The sequence below is a fragment of the Akebia trifoliata genome, chromosome 3 (genome assembly GCF_017979445.1).
Source record: "Akebia trifoliata isolate Shusen 1 chromosome 3, ASM1797944v1, whole genome shotgun sequence".
Taxonomy (NCBI): Eukaryota; Viridiplantae; Streptophyta; class Magnoliopsida; order Ranunculales; family Lardizabalaceae; genus Akebia; species Akebia trifoliata.
The window spans coordinates 29,091,272-29,111,376 of NC_141377.1; the positions used below are offsets into that span (position 1 = coordinate 29,091,272).

General features: G+C 33.6%; 1 long non-coding RNA gene across 2 annotated transcripts; it reads right to left on the bottom strand.

The window, feature by feature from the left end:
• Positions 1-4,510: 4,510 nt before the first annotated feature.
• LOC147406291 (uncharacterized) lies at positions 4,511-7,401 on the bottom strand. Of its 2 annotated transcripts, XR_015175785.1 has the most exons (4): positions 6,846-7,401; positions 6,697-6,771; positions 5,195-5,269; positions 4,511-5,069 (listed from the first exon to the last, which is right to left on the bottom strand). It is a non-coding gene; the product is annotated as an uncharacterized LOC147406291 (long non-coding RNA). The 2 variants fall into 2 exon arrangements; XR_015175784.1 differs by having other exon boundaries at positions 6,697-7,401.
• Between the last annotated feature and the right edge of the window lie 12,704 nt (positions 7,402-20,105).

A 20,105-nucleotide genomic window follows, 5' to 3' on the forward strand; every position in this document is an offset into this window, starting at 1 on the left:
CGACACTGAAGAAAAAAATATTCATGACTTCAATATCTACTTAGTCATTGGATTATTTGGTCGATTCGTCTAGAAAATTAACTAGAAAAATCATTTTAATATCGTAGGGACGTGTAAAACCTAGTAGCAAAGGTAAGAAACTTATACTTTTAAATTCGTAGTATAGTTTCAATAAAATCTGTTTTATTTTAATTTTGATAATTAGTTTCAAATTTATTATGATTTGAATTCAAAATTCATGTATCGAATTGTAAAATAATTTATTTTATATCTTTTTTTTTATATTTAAATATCGTGAAATAAAAATAAATAAATTTGGATGAGTGTAATAAAAAAATCAATTTGTTTAAAAAATTGATTTTCATAGTAATCTTTGTAAAGTGTTTATTTTAAAACTATTAATTCGTACTATTTTAAAAATGTATTTTTATTGGGTGATTATCTATCAAAAATTAAAAATTTGAAATAAAAAATGAAAATTTGATTGTTTATAATCGAGAATGGGATTCTCAATTTATTGAAATCAAGAATAGGATTCTCGACTGTATGTGATTGTGTTGAGGAATTTCTAGGTTTAGAGTACTTTTGAGCACTATGTAATAGAGCATGAGATATAATTAGGACGATGTACCTACATGTTTACTGTTTTATAATTTACTACTTTCGATATACTGCTACATATTTATAATTCTAGAATACTTGGGAATATCGTCATATTTACAAATTTATTTCAAATGAATTTTAAAAAATATAATTATTATTTTTCTTATCCATTAAAAAGGTAATAAATTCTTATAAGATTGATCGGTAATTCTTTCTAAAAACAACTAATTAATTGAGAATAATAGGGGTTTGATATTCTCTCCGATAGTATGGGATATCACTTGAGAATATCTTTGTACATATTATTCAAAAAATTTATATATTATCTTTATTGAAAAATAATAAATTATACTGTAAAGATGGTTTGTAGATAATTAGATTGATTGGGGATATATGCATATCATAGAGGTACGATAAAAATTGACTTGTCAAATGATCATTTACAATTTATAGTAGTCAAATGATTGATCTCCGTTAGGTATCAGCGACCAACTTGAGTCGAAAAACACGATCAACCAATTATGGTAAATTATCAGATCGATCATAAAATTAAGAATTAACGGTAAGTTCTATACTAGTTAATTGAAGCATCGATATTTTTTGTATTGATCATATACCTCGCCATTCTTATTACATACACCACCCGGATTGGTATTCTTATGGCATGTTTATATTTCTTTTTTTTTCACTATGAAATAAAGATATTTCGTTATCATTTTATTAAAGATTAACCTATTTCGAGTGTTATTCATTTTATTTATTTATTTAAAAATCTGCATTATTTATAATATATTAACTTATTTATTCATTCATATTAGAACTATTAATTTGAAATGTGACTTTACTATTGAGTAACTTTTATGTTATTCATCCTACCAACAAAACATTATAGATGTCTCAACTATTGAGATATCTAATCCTGATGAAGAACAATATATAAAGGGATTACAAGATCAGGATGATGATATTATTTCTGTTATATGTGAGTTGAGATTTTAGTTTAGTGAAATTATTTTGTGTAGTTTTGGACTTTTTTATATATATATTAGTATCATGTGTGTTGTGTGTTGTGTGTTTTTGTATATATATATTTAGAGAGTGAGAGTTAATATTTATGATGTGGACAATTGTTAATAGATATGAGATGGTAGTTGATCTATTCACGTTTTTAGGTTGTAATTATAATATTTAAATTAATGTTTATTCGTAATGATATGGTGGTTGAAATGTAATGAATATATGGATTTTGATTATACAAATATATTTCTACAAGTGAAAATTCTTCATAAGTCCAATTTTTTGGGGAAACTCTATCTAAATTATTTGGAAGAAATCTATATCGTATTTAAATTTTGAAGATCTTCATTAGGTTTTTTTTATTCCACCCTAGAAATTTAGGAAAATATATATCCAAAAGCAGGAGTGTGACATTCTTACTCTGATAGTTCTTCATAGAACTATCGATGGTGAATCTTCAATTAGAATGGTTGGATTTTGTTTGAGTAGTGAACTAACTTGCTCTAACTATTTTCCATTCTCTTTAAGTTTTTGAACATCTTGAGAATTAACGATTTTATGAAGATTAAGAGGTGATAGGATATCTACTTTTATTTCTTCGAGAGTTATTTTACGTGGTTTCACACTTCCACTAATCTCACTATTTTCTAAGAATCTGACATTTTCGGTTTCAACTATTCTCATTTTGTGATTAGGGTAATAGAATTTGTATTCTTTAGCCTTTTCTGAATAACTAATAAAATATCCAAAGATGGTTTTGAGATCCAATTTCTTTTCCTGTGGGTTGCAGATTCTTGCTTTTGGTGGGCAGTCCCAAATATGTAAGTTGTCTTAAATCAGGTTTCCTTTCAATTTATAACTCGAATAAAATCTAATGAACTACCTTACTAGGAGTCCTGTTTAAGATGTACATTGTAGTCTTTAATGCTTCTTCCTACAAGAATTTTGAAACTGTTGAGTAACTCAATATACTTTTAACCATATCCATAAGTGTATGATTACGCCTTTAAATTAGGTTTCTTTGTAGTCCATAACTCGAATAAAATCTTAGGAATTACCTTACTAGAAGTCTTGTTTACGATGTACATTGCAGTCTTTAATGCTTCTTCCTACAAGAATTTTGAAACTGTTGAGTAACTCAATATACTTTTAACCATATCCATAAGTGTATGATTACGCCTTTAAATTAGGTTTCTTTGTAGTCCATAACTCGAATAAAATCTTAGGAATTACCTTACTAGAAGTCTTGTTTACGATGTACATTGCAGTCTTTAATGCTTCTTCCTACAAGAATTTTAGAACTATTGAGTAACTCAACATACTTCTAACCATGTTTATAAATGTATGATTATGCTTTTCAACTACATCATTCTTCTGAAGCGTTCTAGACATTATATACTATACACAAATACTTAACTTTTCTAAGAGTTTAGCAAAAGGGCCTGGGTTCTAACCTAATTCATTAAATCTACCATAATATTTACCTCCTCTATCTAACCTAACTATTTTAATATTTCTGTCTAATTACCTTTCTACCTCAGTTATAAATATTTTAAAGACATCCATAGATTGAGATTTTTCATAAATCAGATAAACATAATCAAACCTAGAGGAGTTGTTTATAAAGGTGATGAAATATTTTTTTTTTACTTAAATATATGGTGGGAAAAGGTCCACAAATATCAATGTGTATGATCTTAAGAAGTTCTTTACTTCTTGTAACTCCTTTCTTAGTATGTTTGGTTTGCTTCCCTTTAATACAATCTATGCATACCGAGAAATTTGTGAAGTCTAAATTCTCCAAAACTTCGTCCTTCAGTGATTTTTTTATCCTACCTCTAGAGATGTGTCACATATACCTAAAATCTATTTTTAAAAGAATAATGATTTTCTAACTAGAAAATCTTCACTTGGTTAATACTCGACTAACGTGACACACAGACACAGAACCATAGATTTTTTTTCTTGGAATACAAAACTACACATCTTCATAGAATATACACAATTGTGTATCCCAAGGAAAAAGATCTATGGTTCTGTATCTGTGCCCACTACGTCATATTTCACAAAAAACGACGGGCTAAAGTCGTCGTTTTTTAAGAACAATGATGGCCCCAACCGTCGTAAGAGCCGTTGTAAATAACGATGTCATTTTTAGTGAACGACGGTTGGTACGTGTCAACAAAATGTTGTGAAAAACGACGGTCATAGTCTGTCAAAATAAAACGACGGCCCAAACCCATCATTTTATTTGTCGAATTTAAATGTAATTAATAGAGATAAACGACGGCTTAGAGCCGTCGTTTTTCCGTCAAACTTTTTTTTTTAAATTTAACCAGTATTGTTTGTTATTTTTATTATTTTTCACCCAAAAAAATGACAATTTTCATTGGACAGAAAATTAAAATCTAACAAAATAAATAAATATACCAAAAAAAATAAAATTTTACATTTTTCAAATGGAAACCATGTTCATTCAAATTTTACATGTGCAATCATAGTCCAACATGCCCTGTTTTCATAGTATCGATTTTAATATACATCCCAATGTTTAAAGAAGTTTTTCAAAAAATATCTTCTACCAACTTCACTTCACTTCACTTGTAGAAATCAAAACCAACATATGTCTTTCTCGGTCATTGTCGAAATCTGTGATTGAAAAATTAAAAAACATTGTCAGATATATAGTAATGACACCGACTACCTAAAACAATCCAAGTAATTATGCAAGAAAGATGAATATACCAAATTACAAAATAAAAGAGTTCTCATAATTATCATTGTCAAACATTTAATTATTTTATTATAATTTTTTATGTTTAGTGTCTATCTACCATATAAAGTAAGAAAAGTACTTTTGTTTAGTAAAACTTTATTCAAAATTTGGGCCAATCAATAATATCACCGCATGTCAAATCAACGAATGTTCCTTCTCCACTCTGTAGAATCACATTCCCATCAAGGACCTCATCTATAAGAATATCGTAACTATCTAAATCTGCATTAGATGCACCTATCACTCTTCCTTCGGCAACACAATCATGTGGTCGTTGTAAGCTATTCACCTTACAAGGACCTGTCTGTATGCTTGGTGGATTAGAATGTGACTCATGATGTGGAGAATCGGGCCTTACCTATAAAATAATGTAGACAATATCATTGCAACAATAGAAGTTCACTCATTTATCAAAAGTAAAATGCCAATGTTATACCTGTGAAAAACTGTCGAGATTGGTGGAAGACCGCATTGGTGTTCTAGTAGAAAATTTTGATTGTTGTAAAGTCTCATTCATCTTTTGCACCGTTTCCGTCAACTTATCCACTCTATTATGAAGGATTGTCGTCTCATACGCCAAGGCTTATTTGTAAGGAATTGAAGCACGCATGGAAGTCTTGGAAACACCTGAACACATTCCTTGAACACGACCCCGACTATCAGGACCACAAACCTGTACAAAAAGTGTCTAATATCAATACCTACTAACGATATGATATCATACTTACTAATATCAATGCCTACTACACAACATTATATCATAATTACAAAATATCCTAATTAAAATAATGCACATACCACAGTCACAGGGTCATAGTCTAGATCGTTATGTTTATTAGAATGGTCATTAGCAATCATTCTATTGATGGCCTCCTGCAAAATAAATAATAATTAAGAAATATAAAGAGTAACAACTATTATCAGATTTCATGTTTTTAAGAAGTCAATGAGAACCTTAAAATTAATATAGACAGAAGGAGATTGGATCAAACTTACTTTGACCAAACTATTTTCAATGGTGTGTAATACCCTATACTATCTTCTTTGAAAAGCTTTAGATGATCGTCCTATTAATAATAGTAAATAATAGAAAGTAGACGATCATCATTATATGACAACATGGGTCTAGCTAGACTTGGACACCCATAAACTGTTGAAGGTCCTTATAATCAATTGTAACAGAAAACATTTTAGGGTACCTTTTAAGACTTAGGAGTGCTTCACATTGCCTTCAAAATTAGGGTTACCCCTTATAGTTAAAGTACTTCAGAGTAAAAGAAAACAAGTGCTTCACAAGGCATAAGGTGATGATGATCACATCCACAACCACAACTCACAACCCACACACACACACACACACTGTTGGGCTGGAGGTTATTCTAACTACACCCACAACACACACACACACACACACACACTGTTGGGCTGGAGGTTATTCTAACTACACCCACAACACACACACACACACACACAGATACCAACAACAAAAGAACAAGCAGTCCATCCACCTCTCTTGGATTTGAGGACTGGGTTTCCTTTGAGATCCACAGTCCCATCTTGTGTGAAATCACCACCCTCTCTTGCTTCTTCCATTCTACTCTCATTAGCACAAACCTCCCCCAATGCAGAAACCACCACCAATTACATATCCTCCTCCAACACAGAAACCACCACCAATAGAGAAGCCGTCACCAATTACATACCCTCCCCCCCACACATAAACCACCACCAATTACATATCCTCCCCCAACACAGAAACCACCACTAACACAGCCGCCACCAAGTACATACCCTCCCCCAACCCATAAACCACCACCAATTACATATCTTCCCCCAACACATAAACCAACACCAATACGGCCACCACCAATTACATACCGACCCCCAACCCATAAACCTCCACCAATTACATAACCTCCCCCAACAAATGATGAATTTAAGAGCATTTATTCCATAGCTCCACTAAAGAGAAATAGTGTACAATGTGTTAGGGGGGCATACCCCTAGATTAGTTTTGTTTCTGTAGAAAACAGTAAATCAAGCCAATTCTGCTAATCAACTATAATAACAATAATGCTGAAGTGTATCATAACAATAATTGAAGTCAAGTTAAGTCTTGGGGTCAATTTCAATAATGTTGAAGTGTCAATTTCAATGCTGAAGTGTTTACATTCAGATTACAAGATGAATTCAATAAAAATAATATATATATATATATATATATATAACAGATCAGTCAAACACTAGAACAAAGAGGTGTTCACGAAAATCACGAAAATAAATAAATAAATTATTCTTACCGTTTGTTGGCTTTTGGCATGGCTGGCAATGTATATGTCTGTCCTGGTAATCTCCTTATAAGGATCTTCTTTACTCTATAAATGAAACAGTCAAATATGTAAATGAACAATATATACATATTTCATTCCTAACATGATATTAAACTTACCAATTCATCAGCAAGCCGGGCTTGTCCCTTTCTACCAGAGGTATGAGTATTTTTATTTTCTTGTCTAACACACTTCCCAGTCGCCTTCAAAGCTTGGCCCTCAAGTGTCGAGTTGAAGTCGACAAACCTCTCCCAATCTTCTTTTCTCACGTAATGAGATACATGTTTTTTCCTTTCCGCATCCGTTGGATATTTATCGTATACGTTCCGACGGAGATTACTTTTCCATTCTTTCCAACATAAGTTTGCTTTTTTGATTACCCAATCCTTATGCTATTTTTGAATTTGATAGGTGCCCTACAAAGAAAATTAAATAAGATGTGTTATATTTGTAATAAGTCATAGTTACAATTTACAAGTAAAAATAAATCATTTAATACACATGCACTCACACTGATAGACTCCCAAATTTGTTCCTTGAGCTTAGTAGGCACATTAGTCCACCTATCATATATAAGTGGCACATGTGTCTTTGTTACCCGCCCAATAGTAGTGCATAATTGAGATGAGTTAGGACCGATTGGTTGCCCATTTAGATTGAACTGAACTTGAATAAGCCCACCTATGAAAAATGAAAAGAATTAACAAAAACATGATAACAAATATTGAACAAATGAATACAATATATTTACCATTTATACATACTCTCAATCGTAAATGTAATGTGGATGCAGATGTTGATGCGGATGCGGATGCGGATATTGATGCGGATGCCGTATTAGGAGCGGATGATGATCGGCCAAATGACGTAGTGCTAGAATCACAAATAGTATTTTCAAGTCAAGTAATTTAAATAAAGGTAATGACAATAAAAATAAATAAATTAAATGCATGCTTACAAACATTTTCATTCATCTTCATCCATGTTATCATATTCTATGATATCTTCTTGTAGTAATGATGATGATGAATTTCCATTCATTCTTACTTCAAATACTAAGGGATCTTTATAAGAATCAACATCTAGATCCAATCTCTTTGGAACTTCCAAGACAACATGCCAATCTTCTGTAGGCCTACTACAATCTTTGCAATAAAATACTTGAGTTGCTTGAGAAGCAAGAATAAATGGCTCATCAACTTCCCTTGTAGTTCTCTGTAACCTCCCTAAATTAACATAAATCAAGTTCATTTCTAGATTAATTATATAACCGTTTGTGTATTCTATAAGAATCCAATCACAATAAAATACCGGTATTCTAAAATCATGATAATCCAACTCTAAGATTTGTTTGACAATTTCATAGTAAATAATTTCTTTATTAACAACGTTCTTATCCCTGACACTTGACCTGAAGCTAGTCACAGCCTTCATAGAGGCCCCACTGTTCTGTGTTGTTTTGTTCATTTCTGAATCCGCTGTACAAAATACATACCCATTTACTTTGTATGAACTATATGAAATAACTTCAAATTTTGGACCATCAACAAGCCTTTTCAAGGTAAAGTTCTCCTCAGTCTGTAATTGTTGTCTAAGCCAAGGTATGTAATCCATTGGCTTTTCTATTATTGAATTAACTCTTTGAGTTTGACAACTAGATACTTGGCTTTGAACGTAGATAGTGTAATTTCTGCATATAAATGCAACATTCATACATTATGAACTATAAACCATCATAACAAAACAAGTAGGTAGTAAAATAAAAATTTTCCTTACTTTTCCCACTCAACATTTTCAATTGATTGACGTAGTACTCATTTGAGTACTTGCTGGTATTGTACATTTTCAAGAAGAAAAACCTTCCATTTTTTATCAATAGGATAAGCACATTCACCATCAACATCCATGAACGTATCCCTCGCTTTCATATGGCTTCCTCTTTCCCATTGAATATGTAATTCATGGCATACATCATTGATTCATCCATAAGGTAACATTCTGTAATACATCCTTCTGGATATGTCTGATTCACCACATATCGCTTATATGTTTTCATCTTCCTAATACATGAATCATATATCAGATTGACACAAAATTTAATTATAAAAATAAACTCATTAATTTAAAATTTTATTTACCGTTCAAAAGGATACATCCATCGATATCTAACGGGTCCGCAAACTTGCGTTTCCTCCGCCAAGTGTACAACAAGGTGTGTCATGGAAACAAAAAAAGAAGGAGGAAAATACTTTCAAACACACATAGTGTTTCCACAATTTGATCTTTCATTTTTGAAAGTTTCACACGATTAATAATCTTCAAACATAAGACATTGAAAAATATTGATAGTTGTTGAATAGCAGCCCGCAATGGCTTATGACCCTTGAATGCGTGCATCAATAACACTGGTAACAATTGTTGCATAAGGATGTGATAATCATGTGACTTTAGGTTCTTGAATTCGTTGTCCTTTAAACTCACATTATGTTTCCAATTTGCACTATATCCAATAGGAACCTTCAAATGATACAAAGTTGTACAAATTAATTCTTTATCCGATTGAGACAATAAAAAATGAGCTTCTGGATAAGTCAACTTGCCATTCATCTCTACAGGCCACAACTTTTTCCTTATTTTCATAGTCTTTAGGTCTTGACGAGCTTAAAGACCGTCCTTCGTCTTATTCTTTGTATTCATGATTGTTACTAAGAGATTTTCTGTCACATTTTTTTCACATGCATTACATCCAAATTGTGGGGAATAGGTAGATCCTATAGATTGACAAAACATATGTCAGCATGAATAAATTAATATTATACCGCATTACATTAATGTTTAGAAAGATAATCCTAACGCACCTTTCAATACGACAATTCAAAAAGGATCGATTTATTTGACCATGCAGTAATTTCATTCTGATTCACGGACCTTTTCTTTTTATTGTCTTTTACCTTTCCGAAGTTAGTTTGAATGGTTTCCATTTTGTTCAATACTTCAACACCAGTTAGAGGATGTTTTCCATGTTCCTCATGCCCATTAAATTGTGATTTTTGGCTCCTGAATGGATGTCTCAAATCTGATAAAAATCTTCTATGCCCCATGTAAGCAAATTTTTTCCCATGTTTTAGCCATATTGATTCTGTTTTTTCACTACATACAGGGCAATACTTTCCTGCGGTCTTACAACCTGACAAATGACCATATGCTGAAAAATCGTGTATGGCCCATAACAAAATTGCTTTCATGCTGAACCTACTCTTAGTGTAAGAGTCATACGTTATAATTCCTGTGGACTATAATTCCTTCAACTCTGCAATCAATGGTTGCAAGTAGACATCAATATTGTATCCTGGACCTTTCTTTCCCGGAATCAATAATGTTAAGATAGTAAACTCCTTTCCCATGCATAACGATAGAGGAAGATTGTATGGAACAATCATAACAGGCCAACAACTATAAGAGTTATTATTATTTTCAAAAGGATTGAATCCATCAGTTGCAAGCCCCAACCGAATATTACCTGCCTCATCACCAAAATTACTCCATATACGATTTACTTGTTTCCAACAAAAAGAATCTTTTAGGTGATTCATGGTTAATTCGTTCGATACTAAGTCAGGATTTGCATGCCAGGTCATGTTTTCTGCGATCCACGGTACATTGTACATTTTTTGCAACCTTGGTGTTAACGAAAAATATCTCAACTTTTTCCAAGGTATACGTGAGCTTCTTGACTTCAATGAGTTCATCGATTTTCATCTACTTTCACCACGCATAGGACAATTGTCTTTATTTTCATTTTCTCTCCAGTATAGTATACAATCATTACGACATGCATGAATAATCTCGTGCTTCAAACGTAAAGACTTGATCATCTTCTTAGAAATGAAGGTTCTGTCAGGTAAAGTGTTCTCCTTTGATAAAATTCTTTTGATTAATTACAACAATTCTGTGAAACTCCTATTAGACCATTGATGTCTAACCTTCATACTCAGTAATTCAACTATCACCAATAATATTGTATCACCAATTCGACACGATGGATATAAGGGTTGTAGCACTTTTTCCATCAACTTCTCGTACTGAATATTCTCTGAAGAATCATTCTCAACTTGAACATCATCTACATCATCAATTTCATCTATATATATATATATATAGATGTACTAGATCCCATATAAGCTTGAGCATCATTTACTATGTCAGCCATGTTCGGGACTACATCTTCAATATGATCACTAGCAAGTGTATTGTCCCCAATGTTTGCACAACTTCTAGGATGAATTTCTCCATGATGGATCCATGTAATGTAAGATGTATCTATACCATCACAAATCAAATGAGTGCGAATATCACTTATGATTTTCTTCCCCCCGATCAGATTATGACACTTCACACAAGGGCAATAATACCAATCATCATCCCCTAATTTATGTTTATTAGTCTTTATGAAATCAAAAAATGAATTGATTCCTTCCAAGTATTCAACAGAAAGCCTTGGCGCAGTCATCCATGTTTTACTTGGGGGTACGGGCTTCGAAGACATCTTCTAGGTATTCAATAACGACGCGTTTGTTGTGTTTTTTCAAATATGAAAATCCTGAATTTTTCTACCCACCCTGCTAAACAAAATAAAATAAAATCATTCTTCATTTCAAATTATTGCTACTAATTATCCTCTCTCCTTATCCATGCACAAAACTTTCCACATTCTACATGTAGGAGTGAATTCATATAGTAGTCATCAAACCTTGTCTTATTTGGATCTCTTAACTACAAGAACTAGACTATACATAATAAATAAATGGGGAACAAAGAAGAATCAAATGAAGTTCAACATACCAGTATATAAAAATTATATAAGACATTTCTAATATATTTTTAATTTAAAAATCTAAATATTTTACAGGTATCAAGTACGAGTATTGGGTAACAAGTAATCGGTATTGAGTACGGTTATCAGGCAAGTATTTTGTACACCCTATAGCTAAGCGAGCCAGTTCTAAGTCATAAAAATTAAAAATCATAACCGAACCAGTCAGTTAACAAGTATTTTGTACACCCTCTAGATAAGTCTAAAAGCTGACTATATACTTTTTACAAGTAGAATTAAGTAGATCCAATCCGTACTTAAAAGGGGGATTATTCTAACGACATCACTCTTTGTCAACTTGTTATCAACTTGGGGTGTTAGGAGGGTGTCTTTCTGTGGTGGATTGTTCTAATGACTACTCAATTGATATATGGGTTATGGATCAAACACTACTGTGTCGGTGCAATGTTGCATGTATTATCTTAGGAAGTCACTTTAAACATTGGCAGCTTTATACAGCCAAGAGAGGAACTAAATGTAATGATTTCAATGCATGTATACATATACATGAATACATCTAATACTTTTCAATGCATATGTATCCCTACCAACACATTTTTTACTGAATTAATCATGTGGTGTCTCTCTCTGACAAAGTTTTAGAACTCTTGTTTGGAGAATTTGAGGAGTCAGCAAGTTTGAAGGGTCAGCACTTGGAAGTTGGACCTCTCAATATCACACTCAATCTAGTACTCTATGATCAAAGACTGGTCTCTGTGGAAAAAAAAATACTCACCCACCTTCCCTCCAGCCATATAGACACTTCCTTCATAATGAGCAATGTGAAAATAAATTTGTATCCTTGAAAGTGCCCTCGATCCGCGGGGTGCGCGGATCCACTTTTGACCCTTGAGGTTTGGGAGTCGCCACCTAGTTATTGTGGTCTAGGAACCAAACTTACTCTAACATGGATAAAAAGAACTAATCTACCACAAAAAATCTGAATTCGGGGATCATGTTACGGGGTTGGAAGGTGTTCGGCACCAACCCCGCCCGGCCAAAGCCAGTCTCTACTAACTTCCCAAATATATCACATTGCTAAAAATTTAGATAAAAATAAAAAATTACATACCTTTCCGATAGCAAGGATTTTATTCCCTCAGATCTGACAAAAAGAGCTCCTTGTACTGTACTCCCTTGCTTCGTTCTGTCTCCGGATTTGACTTCGGATCTCTTAGATCAAGGTATCTCCTTGTTTTTGGATCTGAACTCTTCAAGTTTGTTGCAGATTTGGGGGTGTTTTTGGAGGGATTTTAGGTGTTTTCTAGACTAAAATTGAAGGAGGGATGTTAGGTAAGGAGTTGGGGCTCCAAAACTAGGCTTTATGGGGGGCTAGGGGAGCTTCTGGACCTACTTCTCTTAGGGTTTATGATTTGATACGAAAATAGGGTGTGAGCACCTCTATTTATAGAATTTTTTTAAGGTTGATTTGGATAGAGTTAGTGTTTAATTAGAGATCTTTTAATTAGCGTTGTGTTTTAGTTAAAATTGTTTTAGGTAGAATTGTGTTTTAATTAGAATTATTTTAGGTAGAATTGTTTTTAAGTTAGAACTCTATTAGATAGAGTTATTATTTAATTAGAATTCTATTATGACTTTTGGCCTTATTTGATTGACTTTTAATGTTTTGACTTTAGTCTTAATTGATTGACTTTTAATATTTTGACTTCAGTCTTGCTTAATTGACTTTAATTTTGACTTTAATCTCACTTGATTGACTTTAATACTTTGACTACAGTCTTGCTTGATTGACTTTAAATTTTGGAGAACCCCCTTCTATTATTTCTTTAATTCTTTGGACCCCCAAATGGAGGGGTCCTTAAAGAAATATCCCACGAACCCTCAACAATTTTACCCGAAAGTTCGATTGATCGATTTTTTAGGTTCAAAATTTTAAATTAATTTCATCAATGTTTCACTTTAATTATTTAATATTTTTTTTATTAATTTCGAATTTTTTAATTATGAAAATTGTGAAATTACCGTTTTGCCCCCGGAGAGGACTTTTCACGTTTCAAGTCGGTTTTTAATGTTCTAGGATATTTTAGACTCAGTTTTTCGTAAGGAATTCAATGAGAATGTTGGTTTGTGTCATTTATGAAAATTTTATGTGAAATGATTGTGAACTTTATGAGGGGCATTTTCATAATTTTGTCAAATTCTGTTAAAATTGGTGAAATGATTTATTTGATTCCGATTTGTTATTTTATGTGTTCGAGAGAGTTTTCCTAAGCGTAACGTAGGCTCTAGAGTTGTTTTGAGGTTAGGGGTATTTTGGTAATTTGGTAATTTTTTAGTGATTTTTATCGTGAAGTTTCTTTTTGGTTTGCAAGATGATGATTTCTATGTTTCTGGAATCGTATTTTCCTAGCGTAGCGTGATTTCTAAGGTTTTGTCAGTTCGAGATACCTCATCCAGATTTCTGAAACACATCTGGTAACAAAATAAAGCAATGGAATACACATCCATCATTGGGAATCATTGCAATCGGATTGACGAGTTGATTAATCAGGCGAGTGCAAAAATGGGGTGTTTACAATCCCCAACAAAGTACACCTAATACAAGCTTGGCAACAATTCTCACCTTCCCTCCACCACACACCCACCACTATCAATTTTTTGTAGTTGCAAGCACATCCCTGAATAAACTCAACTATTTTGAAACATCCTTCTTCTATGTGACAAGTTCAGTCAACCCTCTAAGGGGAATGCTAATAAAAAATAAGTGGGAAATCTGACCACAACCCATTTCCAAATACAGAAACTCACAGTTTAACTACGTGCGTATTTGACATTTCAGCCACTCCCAAGCCCCAAGCATTATAATTAGGGAATAGATCTCAATTGTAGCATCTGAATCATCTCTAATAATAGAATGGTGTAGATCTTCATGTGCAAGAAACACATTGAAGAACTGAAAAAAATAGCACTACACCACCACTGGTTAAAAAACATTGGTAGGTTTCTAAACAGAACACAACTTCCAACTTATGTAACATAAATACACAAATATAACTAAGACAGACATACAATCACTAAAAATAACAGTATTTAAGGGTGAGGAAGAACACCAGTTCCACCACCAAGACCATCATCACCTCCAACACCACCACCAAGACCATCACCACCTCCAACACCACCACCAGCACCAGCACCAATGCCACCACCTAAACCTCCCAGTGTCGGTAACCCACCACTTTCAACTAAGTCATTCATGTCCTTATCCATGCACAAAACTTTCCACATTGAGCATGTAAGAGTGAATTCATATAGTAGTCATCAAATCCGTACTTAAAAGGGGAAAGAAAAATTATGAAGTGTGACAAATGCTTATGTCCTATCTGCTATTGAAAAAAAAAACTGCTATTGGCCTTGTGTTGTCTTTAAGCTTTGATTCTACCATACTACCTGTCCATCTTTGTATGGAGATGAGGGAATAGTAAGTGCGTGTCAGTGGTTGGTGGGGGCTGTTTCTAAGAAAAAGCTAACACGTGTACATAGTACCACTGCAAATATATGCATAAACGTGTAGTGAAACACTAATGATCTTCTTGGCATTGTAGCACCCCGTGTTTTTAACTTGTATCTCGAAGAGGTCATATAGTATTTATTCAAAGAATATTCTAAAAAGATAACTTAGAGTAAAGTACCCAGATTATGCTATGTTCATTTTTGTTGAAAATCGACTTCGCCATTAGTTTCAAAACAATCGAAATATATACTTTAGCATGTAAGCAAGCTTGAATTCAAGTTCGGGTAGAAAAATTAATAAATCCTCGAATTTAATATTAAGTGGGACCCAAATAGTAAAATTTTTGTTAGAGGGAAAATCAGGAAAATTCGATATTACCATTAGATCCGTAGTGAAAAATTATTCAAAATGGAATATTCGTTTGTTATTTTTCGAGTCCGGATAGTCAAGTTACGGTCGAAACTAGAAAAGATGGGGAAATTACAAGTATGCCATCAGCCTTCTTATAAAAGAAAATAAACTTTTTTGTATTCTCATTTGTTCCCTTTTCTCTAAAAGATCTAAAGCTCAGATTTTTCCTAAAATCTAGGGTTCTCCTCTCTTCTCCTCAAGATCCGTTAAGAACGAATGACCGTTGAACTCCGACGAAGAAGACAAAGTTGTTGGCGACGACAATAGCTACAACCTCACACTCCTAGTTAATCCATTCTCATTTGTTTTCTCCATCCTCTATCAAAACCCAGCCGTGTGGTTCGAGTAAATCTTAACACATTTTCACTGAGGGTTTCATCGAGTAAGAATTAGGTCCACCCTTCATTGTAGAAGCAAAGGAGAGTGCCGTCGTCAAAGGGGTGGCAAAGCCTCATCCTCCTTGCATTAAACTCAGCTCAACACCAACTCCTTCACCACCAACTTTGATCCTTGTACGAGTTCATCGCTTTCGGCGTCCACAAACATGTAGGGGACTTTTAATTCCTATTGGTAACTTTAGATTTTCAAAATATGCATTTAGGTTATTTTAACAAAACTTATTGTTTGTTTTGAATCGTAGAAATCTTTGTTTGAATTGAAATTCATGTTAGAAATAAGGATTTGATGTGTTTAATCTATGTTTTAAATATTGAATTCGTGGGTGGATTGAGGGATTTGAAGAATGGAACAAAGATCCAAAGAAGGGATCGAAAAACCCAAAAATCGCGTGTGAGGTTCAGGCTGTAGGCGAGAAAGGTCGGTGCCACCGACAGAATGAAGCTTCTGCCACCGACGAAACGCGAGAAAATTTTTATACTGTCGGTAGGACCATCAGTCCCACCGACATCTGTCGATAACCAATCTGTCGGTTCCACCGACAGAACTATGGATCTGCCACTGACAGCCACCGACAGAAACAGTTCTCTTCAGAACTGTGTTCTGACTCTTGGCCTAACTTCCCAATTGCCTATACACTATTTCTCACTCTTCATTTCATTAAAAACATTTAAGTAAATGTCCTCTTTAATTTTTACTTTCCATTTACTTCAATTTCTTTAATGAAATTAATGTTTTACCCCCCATTTCGGAACAATGGGAATGGTTTCGAGATCCAAATCTCAAAGGATCAAAATCCAAATTTTGGTTTCAAGAACAAAACGTATTTTTCGACGTTTTCGGTAAGTTTTCAAAATGTAATAATTTTCATATTACTTTGAATTAGATTGCAAAAACTATATGGTGTCGAATCTTGTGATCGAGACTTTCATTTCGAAAAACCCGTTTTTAATTTCGAGAACTTTGAAAAATTGAGTTTCCGACACTTAGCCAAATTTTCACCAACTTTCCTTATTTTTAACAGCTTTGGTCCCGCGCATCGCCGGGACTTTATTTTTAATAAACTTTGATGATTTTCAATGGAAAGATCAAAATAAAGACTTTGAAAAATTGAAAGTGGATGGTTAATTTAAAAAGATGAAAAGTGAGAATGTCGAGAGAATGAAAAAAGGGAATGAACGGTAAAATGTCAGAATCACACTCGAGGGGTGATGTCTACATTTTACATTGTATGTTGCATGTAGGTTGGTGAAAGAATATCCAGGTTATTAATGAAAGGGTTGCATGTTTATTTCCGATTATGTTAGCGCGTGTGCTGAGTACTATTATTTATTTTTTGGCCGAGTGGCCACAGTTGCATAGTAGGAATTGGATATCCATTCTCAACCCTGTTATGTTAATTTCTCTTTCGTTTTAAATGAAAAAAAACTATATATATACATAGCTATTTTGTGAGTTGTTAAAGGGTTTGTGAATGCCTGAAGGGATAGTGCGTCACCTCATCCGGAGGGGTGCACTATCCTAGGATGTACGGTAGGGACCACCAAGCTCATACGTGGTATGAGACGTGTATGAGAATGGAGTCACAACTGGAATCCGGGTCCATTCCTTTCTTATCTTTACCAGTGAACGTGTATTGTAAAGGTGGTCGTATACGAGTGGAGTGTCATTTGGGAATCATATGCACGCCTGATAGGCATAGACGAAGATGATTGGTCAAAGATCACTAACAATCTAGTAATAGTCGAACGTTCTGACACATCGAAAAGAGACCCATTGCTTACGGTCACGTCAAACGGCCAGCCTTAACTGGATAAATGGTCATCCGTGTGGTAAGTGCAGCGATCGACCACAAAATCAGGAACTAAAAGTCAGATCTATATTGTAACATCATGTCCCGACTGGGAGCGAGCCAGTCATGAATCCTAACGCTCAAATTCCATTACTTCACCACTTGTATTATGTATCTGTTGTTATATTTCGAGTTATAAACTGAAAAAGCATGTCTATTATTTCAATGTTGCCAAATTGTATTTGCATAAATGAAAAATGTATAATGAGTATGGATGATTGATGATATGTGTTACTTTTAAACTGTTTAGTTGCTCATCCCTGGCTATATGTACCAGTTATTTGTAGTTTCAATTATAAAACTTGCATGTTTTGAAATAATACAGTATGATTATTCGAGCACGTTAGGTGAGGTTATTGGTAGGAATTGTTTGTGGACCTACTGGGTAACCATTGTTACTCACCCTTTCCTTCCATTTTTTTTTAGTTGCAGATCCTGTGCTTGGAGAGGCGAGTGTTGAGCCATCTGTCGATGAGCATCTAGTTGGTCAGATCGACGACCAATGCCCATTACCCGGTGAGCATTGGGATTATTTCTCCTAGGAGTTGGTTCGTCATAGAGTTGTACATAGTGTTTTGGGCCGAGTGATAGGGCTATGTTAGAGTGAGGATAAAACTTTGTAATCCTGTATAACTCTATCCCTTTTTGCGCAACACTGACCTTGCTTTTTTGTTGTTCTTAAATTATTTCGTCTTTCGTTTCATACTCATTATGGATATATTACTTTATACAGGATTGTTGGAGTTGGTTTATCAGGTTTGAATTCCGTGAAATGCTAACATAAAAGAGGAGACCATGCCGAAATTTCGAAGCGCCACCTAGTGCCTCGAGGCGGCCTTGGGATTTGTGTTAGCGTTTGGCGAGGCGTCACAAGCATACTCTATATTGTTGTTTTTTGTAGTTTCTATATCGTTGTTTATTGTAGTTTGATGACTTATGAGGGAGTTGCCAGATATGATACGACAAAATTGATACTATCTTTACATGAGACCAGGATCATGGACTACAACTTATTGATATAAATTTACTACTGAAAGCAACTAATCATGCTAATGGAGCTCGTATGCTGTAATTAAATCTATGGTGTTGAAATTACAATCTTAAATTAATTTGTGAGATTAAGCGGGAGAAGAATGATAAGGCAAATGGACAAGATGGACAAAACCAATATCAAGATCCCATCCGAGATCTGAATTACAGATTATCAAGGAAACTATACAAAATTGCATTCAAATGTTTTTTTTTCCCCATAAGTACTTAATCAAGTGTTAGTATAGTAAGAAAACTCGAGCTTAGTATTTCCTCGAATCAGAAATTTATGACCTGAAGCAATATGCAATTGAGCCAAAGACTCAATCCTAATAATTTATCAAGTGGTGCTAAATTCTTGCAAAACAACTAAGTGGTTGCTTCTAAGAATGAATAACCATACCATACCCTTGGTGCCAGTCCAAATGCATAATGTTGTTTCTTCAAAAATGTACACTTACAACATAAAATTTATAGTAGAAACCATTTGGAGTATCTCTACCATGTGGCTTATTTTGTTCTAATTAACCAATTTCTGTTTATTTCATTTTAGTGTAATTAACGCATTTGTGCTTAATAATTAAGAAGTAATAAGTAGGGGTTGTAAACAAGAATACTAGAATATAAGTAAAATTGACCAGTCAAGCTCTGCTACAAGGAAAAATAAGTTTATTATCAACCCAAGGGAAGCCTCAACAAAGCATGAAAGAAGACATTTATGATGATTAGAGTGGCTAATGATGGACAGTAAAGGAAATATCAGAGTGAAAAATGGTGTGTGATCTATCTAAATATCATGCTGAGGAGTGCCTATCAAGTCACGATGTAGACTTTGGACATTTATCGAAATGAACGTATGAGACTTGTAAATCATAGTTGTTTACACTAATCTGAGGATATTTGGAAAAATGAGTTTGAACATGAATTTGATAAAATGCTCATGAGACATCATGCAACAGGATAGCAACAACATAGATTACAACCAAGCCAGGAGTGTGGCACCTAACAAACAAAAATAACAATTAGATACCATGTCATAAACACACTACAAAATAAAATAAATAAATAAATAAAAAATAAAAAACGATTCTATAGCAACACCAAGATTTGCTAACACCACCCTAATTCATAGAAAAAAAGAAAAAAAAAATTTGTCATTTCAGGCCACCAATGCTAACAAAAGTATTAGTAGAAACATCAACCGATAGCACAGATTATCTCACCAAAACAAAGTGGCACACTAAACCATATTCAACATGTAGAAAGACACGCCTTAGTAAAATAATTCACATAATGTTTCTATATTTGTAGAGATATTAGCAATGTTGAACAGAAACTTAAAATTG